The sequence below is a fragment of the Gossypium arboreum genome, chromosome 12 (genome assembly GCF_025698485.1).
Source record: "Gossypium arboreum isolate Shixiya-1 chromosome 12, ASM2569848v2, whole genome shotgun sequence".
NCBI classification, from domain to species: domain Eukaryota; kingdom Viridiplantae; phylum Streptophyta; class Magnoliopsida; order Malvales; family Malvaceae; genus Gossypium; species Gossypium arboreum.
In genome coordinates, this window is record NC_069081.1 from 78,312,431 (window position 1) to 78,319,993 (window position 7,563).

General features: G+C 39.5%; 1 non-coding gene across 1 annotated transcript; it reads right to left on the bottom strand.

The window, feature by feature from the left end:
- Nucleotides 1-226: 226 nt before the first annotated feature.
- LOC128285768 (small nucleolar RNA R71) lies at nucleotides 227-333 on the bottom strand. The gene has a single exon (XR_008276318.1). It is a non-coding gene; the product is annotated as a small nucleolar RNA R71 (small nucleolar RNA).
- Nucleotides 334-7,563: the final 7,230 nt, after the last annotated feature.

Genomic DNA, 7,563 nt, shown 5'->3' on the forward strand with positions numbered 1-7,563 from the left:
TGCAAGATGAGGATTCCAACGCTCACTTAGCAAATTTTTTGGAACTACGCGATACATTTAAAATTAATGGTGTTTTTGATGATGCCATTCGTCTTCGGTTATTCCCTTTTCATTGAGGAACAAAGCTAAACAGTGGTTGAACTCATTACCACGAGGGTCAATCACTACTTGGGAACAAATGACCAAAAAATTTCTATTAAAATATTTCCCGCCGGCTAAAACGGCCAAATTACGTAATGATATCTCTTCGTTTGTGCAGATGGACTTAGAAACTCTTTACGATGCATGGGAGAGATATAAGTACTTACTGAGAAGGTGCCCTCACCATGGGTTACCGCTTTGGCTTCAGGTTCAAACGTTCTATAATGGCCTGAATCCTTCGACTCGGCAAATGGTTGACGCAGCTGCTGGCGGAACCATCAATAATAAAACATCTGAAGATGCTTATAAGTTTATAGAGGAGATGTCACTGAATAACTATTAGTGGCAAGTCATGAGGACAAAACCAACGAAAACAGCCAGTGTTTATAACATTGACTCGGTCACCATGCTCTCTAATCAGGTAGAACTCTTGAATAAGAAAATTGATGGTTTTCTTAGTTCTTCATAGGTTCACCCAGTAATGCAGTGCGAAGCAAGAGGAGGTGGATCCAGCAATTCAGAATACCAACCTTATGGCCATAACATGGATAACTAGCAGTTAAATTACATGGGTAATAATTCTCGATCTCACTTACAATGCAGATTGGAGGAACCACCCAAATTTCTCATGGGGAGGCCAAGGAAATCAGAGACCACCTCCAGGCTACCAACAACCACCCTACCAACAGGAAAAGAAGCTGAACCTTGAAGAGATGCCCTCAAAGTTTATACCAGTGTCAGAAACTCATTTCTAGAACACCGAGGCAGCACTTAAAAATCAACAAACGTCGATCCAAGGGCTCGAAACTTGGATAGGCCAGCTTTCCAAACTAATCTCTAAACGACCACAAGGTAGCTTGCCAAGTAATACTAAACCCAACCCAAGGGAACAAATCAACACGATTAATGTTCAAGATGAAGAAGGATTCATTGAGCTTGAGCCAGAACCGAGGCAAGAAACTATGGTAAGTAGAGGCCAAGGTGAGGTAGGTCATAATAAAAACAAATTAGTGAATGTCGAATATAAACCTCGTGTGCCATACGCGACATGGAAAGACCACTCAAATGAACGATTTGGTAAATTCCTTAAACTCTTAAAAAAATTACACATTAACTTACTGTTTATTGAAGCTCTATCACAGACACCAAACGCAATGAAATTTTTAAAGGAGCTTTTAGCAAATAAGCGAAAGTTGGACGAGGCGTCGCATGTGGAGCTAAATCTAGTTTGCTCAGCTATTCTGCAAAATAAGCTACCGAACAAATTAAAAGATCCAGGGAGTTTTACAATTCCTTGCTGAATTGGTAGTTTAGATGTTAATAATGCATTAGCTGATTTAAGGGCTAGTATTATCGTCATGCCCTACAAAATGTTCAAACAATTAGGTCTTGGGAAACCCAAACAGACTAGGATGAGCATTCAATTAGCAAATAAAACTATAAGATTTCCTAGGGGTATTATTGAAGATGTGCTAGTTACAATCGATAAATTTATATTTCCCGTGGACTTCATTGTTCTAGACATAGAAGAGGATAGCAACACTCCTTTAATTCTAGGAAGGCCCTTTTTAGCAACTGCTAAAATGATCATTGATGTTGGCACAGGTGAACTCACACTCTGTGTGGGAGACGAAACAATCACCCTCCAAGCTCGCAATTTTAGCAACACATCGGAAAATGAAGTTGATCGTTTAACCTATTCTACTAGAACTGACAATATTGTACAACTTACTTTGCAGGAAAGAAAGTACAGGAGCCATTCTCAAGAAATGGTAGAGGACCTATTCATGAAGAACGAAGGCTACAAATCGAGGAGCTAGATGAATGGCAGACGCATAAACCAAGAACGCATGATAAACCAGAACTACGCCAGAACAAGCTCAACACCTTCCTACATCAACTTAAGGTTGAAGATAAAGTCTTATTAGATGCCGCAGATCCTCACATTGTCACTACCACACTGAATGAAGAAATCCCTCTTAGGTACTTGGCATTTTCCCATTCAGCATAGTCGAGGTAAGCCATCCCAAGTTCGGCACTTTTAAGGTTAACAACACCCGTCTGAAACCTTATTTTGATGAGAACGATAGCAGGAATGAGGAGTATAAACTCCTCGAACCACCATGACCATTCAATGTGTAACACCCCGTACCCGAGTCCGTTACCGGAATCGAACACAAGGTGCACACAAACTTAGTTTAACTATCTTCACAGTCCATTTAGAAATTTCCAGACAAGCTGGTTACTGCATCAGTGTCGCCTTAAAAATCATATCTTGAGTTTCAAAGCTCGAAAATTTGTTTCGTAATTTTTCCCTGAAACAAAACTCATATTTCCATCTACAGATTTTTTTCTAGAATTTTTGGTCAAGCTAATTAGTAGAGTTTATTAGTTAAATTCTCCCCTGTTGCAGGGATCGACTACACTGACCTTTGTGCATTACGAATTGGATATCTCCCTGTACAGGGCTTCAATACTGATGCCGTTTATTTATATAGAAACTAGACTCAGAGAGGAATCTATACGTATATGGCATGACTCCTACTTATCTCTGGTTAATTTACAATGAATTTCTAAATTCGGAACAGGGGATCCAGAAACCGTTCTGGCCCTGTTTCACGAGAACTTTAATATCTCTTAACATATAATCCATATGACCGTTTCGTTTCTTCCATATGAAAGTATATTCATCAAGGTTCATTCACATAATTTATTCACTATTTAATTCCATTCCTACAATTTTTAGTGATTTTTCAAATCCACACCACTGCTGCTGTCAGCATCTGTTTTTCAGGTAAACCTTACCTATTTCGTGGTTTCTATGGACCAACTAAAGTTTTGTCATACATAGGTCCACATATAATCATTTTAGCCATTCCAATGGCTGATCATTTGCTCACACTTCCATTCAGTCCGTAGTCACATCATAAAACCATACATATATACATAAGCACAAATGGTCTAATGCCATACTCCACTTTTACGAGCCATTTTCGCATGGTCGTACACACATACATCACAAAAGTACTTAAAACGCAACAAAAGGGTAGTCCTATACATGCCATTTCAAAATCCAACCAAAATATATACCGAAAGGGACTTTGATAGTGTGGGAGACTTGACTTCAGAAATCCCGAGTCCGATGGTGACGAGCCAAAATCTATAGACAGAGAAACAGAGAAACGGAGTAAGCAATTTATGCTTAGTAAGTTAGAGCAAGGGATTCCAGCACAACAAAAGCATAACATTCATATAGCTAACGGATAATTTCATATGCACAAATTCTCAATATCATACTTATTTCACATTCCAACCCCTATATTCATACATAAGGGTTCATCTTAGCCAAATGCCGAAAGCTCATTTCTCGATTGAGCGAATATTATTCGAAGGGAATCAACTATTCCAAAGCACATACGAACATACCTCGTTGCTGGAATTTTCAAGCGTATTAGCTGAAATTTTACAGCAGGTTCATTCATTCTTGAATCACGTATCTTCGGAGTTTAACCGGATATGGCTACACATTCAAATGCCTTGGGACATAGCCCTAACATTCTGATAACTTCGCATACGAATGCCTTCGGGACTTAACCCGGATTTAGTAGCTCGCTCGAAAGCCTTCGGATCTTAGTCCGGATTTAGTAACTCGCACGTATGCCGTCGGATCTTATTCGGATTTAGTCACTTAGCACAAAGCCTTCGGACTTAGCCCGGATATCATTCAATAACCATGTACATTTATCAATAAATCATAACACATTCATATTTCGTTTTCATTAGCAAAATTCAAACACAAGTCACTTATCACATTTGCAATTTCGCTCAATAGCCACACACAAAGAGCATGATTTTAATTTGCTTTAAACATGATCTAATCAATTCGAATTTAAGCTCTATTACTCAAGAACTTACATAGGATGTCGTCGAACGATTTCAATGGCTAATCGACCACTTTTTCCTTCCCTTTGTCGGATCTAGTTCCCTTTGCTCTTGAGCTTAATTTAACAAATAAATCGGTTTAATCATTTGAGCATCGAAGAGGAATACAAGGTACTTAGCCAATATATATACTCGTTAGGCATCAATATGCTTGCCTCTAACCGAAAGCATGCACACCAATTTCCCTCATGTGGCCGAATATGCATGTCCATGTTGAGGCCAATCATACACTTAATACCACACAAAACACAGATACATTTTACTAACTAACGATACATATCGTAGCTCAATACACATCTCTCATTTATTTCATAACCGAAACATCATCATATGCAAAATATATACCTTGAGATAGTATATATGTCATACCAATACATCATGTGCAACATATATGCATGTAGGTGCAAGGGTAGAATCTCAAATTGATTATAACTATCCCATATATTTTCATCATGGCGAATGTTCCTTCCATACCATTTACCATCACAAAGCATGGATTTCATCATCCAACTTACAAGCTTACAATGTCATGAAGTTTAATCTCATAGTATCTATCAAACTCTCACTCAAAAGTGTTAAAAGAATATTCAAAATCATCAATCCACCATCACATGCACCATTACAAAGTTTCACTTTTAGCATGCAAATGATGTCAACACAATCTCACCTTAGCCAAATATCATCTCCATGACATAGTGAGGATTTGAACCATGGCTAGTTAGAACTCAAGCTAACTACTAAAATATACATGAATCTCATGGCAAAACATCAAACTTACCTTAATCTCAACACAAGTATGGCCAAACCTCCTCCTAATCCCCCCTCCGAACCAAGCATGAAGCAAGACCCCTTCCTTCTTCCTTAGAATTTCAGCTCAAAGAAAGTGAAAAAAAGATGAACAACAATTTTTTTTTCTTCTCTTTTCCTCTACTCACGGCAATTGGGGGGGGGGAGAAGCCTTCACACACATTTTTTTTTTCTTTCTTTATCACCCATACTTATTTGTTTATTGTTTCTCCCTAATGCACCAACAAAACATGTTTCATGACATGTTTAGCCCATACACCCTTGTCATGGCCGGCCATTAGCTAATAAATGGGGAAGTTGACATGCAAACCCCTCATTTTTGCATGCATGATCAACTAGTCATTACACATTTCCCCCCTCATACTTTTAGAGTTTACTACTAGGTCGTTTCTAGTGAAATTCACATTTATAACTCTAAATTAAAGCATCAAAAATGTCACACATGAGTTAACACATATTATAGGCATCAAAATAAATATCAAATTATTTTTATGCCTTAGTTTTGTGGTCTCGAAACCACATTCCGACTAGGGTCGTTTTAAGGCTGTCACAACTCTCCCCCACTTAAGAAATTTTCGTCCCCGAAAATCTTACTGGTAAATAGGTTTGGGTAACGCTCTTTCATAGAGCTCTCGGGTTCCCAAGTAGCTTCTTCCATCCCGTGTTTGAGCCATAACACTTTTACTAACGGAACCCTTTTGTTTCGCAACTCCTTCACTTCACGAGCTAGGATACGAATCGGTTCTTCTTCATAACTCATATCGGATTGAATTTCAACCTCTGATGGACTAATTACGTGCGACGGATCAGATCTATAGCGCCGAAGCATCGAAACATGAAAGACGTCGTGAATCTTTTCAAGTTCGGGGCAAAATCAAACGACACATAGCTGGACCGACTCGTTCGGATATCTCATATGGCCCGATGAACCTCGGGCTCAATTTGCCTTTACTACCAAATCGAGTATCTTTTTCCAAGGCGAAACTTTAAGAAACACTTTATCTCCCACTTGATACTCAATGTCTTTTCGTTTCAGATCCGCGCACGACTTCGACGATCGGAGGCTATCTTGATTTTCACGGATTACTTTTACTTTCATTCAAAGCATCTTTAATCAAATCCACTCAAAATTTTGTTCTCACCGAGCTCGGTCCAAAACAATGGTGTACGGCATCTACGCCCGTACAAGGCCTCGTAAGCGCCATCTTAATACTTGATTGAAAACTATTGTTGTGGCGAATTCAATCAAAGGTAAGTACTGCTCCCATGAACCATCGAACTCGAGGATGCAACATCTCAACATATCCTCAAGTATCTCGAATTATCCGCCGGATTGACCATCGGTTTGGGGGTGAAAGGCGGTCTGAAATGCAACTTGGTACCCAAAGCTTCTTGCAATTTCTTCCAAAATCGCGAGGTGAATCTCGGATCTCTATCCGACACAATGTAAATCGGTACCGTGTAATCTCACAACTGAGAAACGATAATTCAGCTAGTTTATCCAATGAAAAATCCATACGCACAGGGATAAAGTGAGCCGACTTAGTCAGTCTATCAACAACAACCCAAATCGCGTCCTTCTTACTTGCTAATAATGGCAGTCCAGACACAAAGTCCATTGTGACTCGATCCCATTTCCACTCGGGTATCGTAATCGGCTGAAGTAATCCTGAAGGCACTTGATGTTCCGCTTTCACTTGTTGACATATTAAACATCTCGAAACAAAGTCGGAGATGTCTCGTTTCATACCATGCCACCAAAACCGACGTTTCAAATCATTGTACATCTTCGTACTCCCCGGGTGGATTGCCATTCGGCTACAAAGGGCTTCGTTCAGAATTATCGAAATAAGTTCCGAATTCTTTGGAACACACAGACGACTTCTGAACCTCAAACAATCGTCATCATCAATTTGAAACTCCGATTCCTTGTTCGGATCACACTCACCCGTTTTGCAAGCAACTCATCATCATCTTTCGAGCTTCACGAATTTGATGAGTCAACAATGGTTTGGCCTTTAATTCGCTACTAACACATTGTCGGGTAGGATAGACAAGTGTACATTCATCGTCAGAAGCTTAACAAGTGATTTCGACTTAAGGCGTCCGCAACCACATTAGCCTTTCCCGGGTGATAATCAATGACGAGTTCATAATCTTTTAACAACTCGAGCCAACGTCTTTGTCGCAGATTTAAGTCTCTTTGAGTCATCAAATATTTGAGACTTTTGTGATCCGAATACACATGGCACTTCTCACCAAATAAGTAATGTCGCCATATCTTTAAGGCGAATACGATGGCAGACAATTCGAGATCATGGGTCAGATAATTTTTCTCACGTGGCTTTAATTGTCTCGACGCGTAGGCCACAACTCGACCTTCTTGCATCAATACGCAACCTAACCCAAGTAGGGAGGTGTCACTATAAATGACAAACTCTTTGCCAGATTCGGGCTGCACTAAAACTGGAGCTTCTGTCATATTTTTTTTTTCTTTCTTTATCACCCATACTTATTTGTTTATTGTTTCTCCCTAATGCACCAACAAAACATGTTTCATGACATGTTTAGCCCATACACCCTTGTCATGGCCGGCCATTAGCTAATAAATGGGGAAGTTGACATGCAAACCCCTCATTTTTGCATGCATGATCAACTAGTCATTACACATTT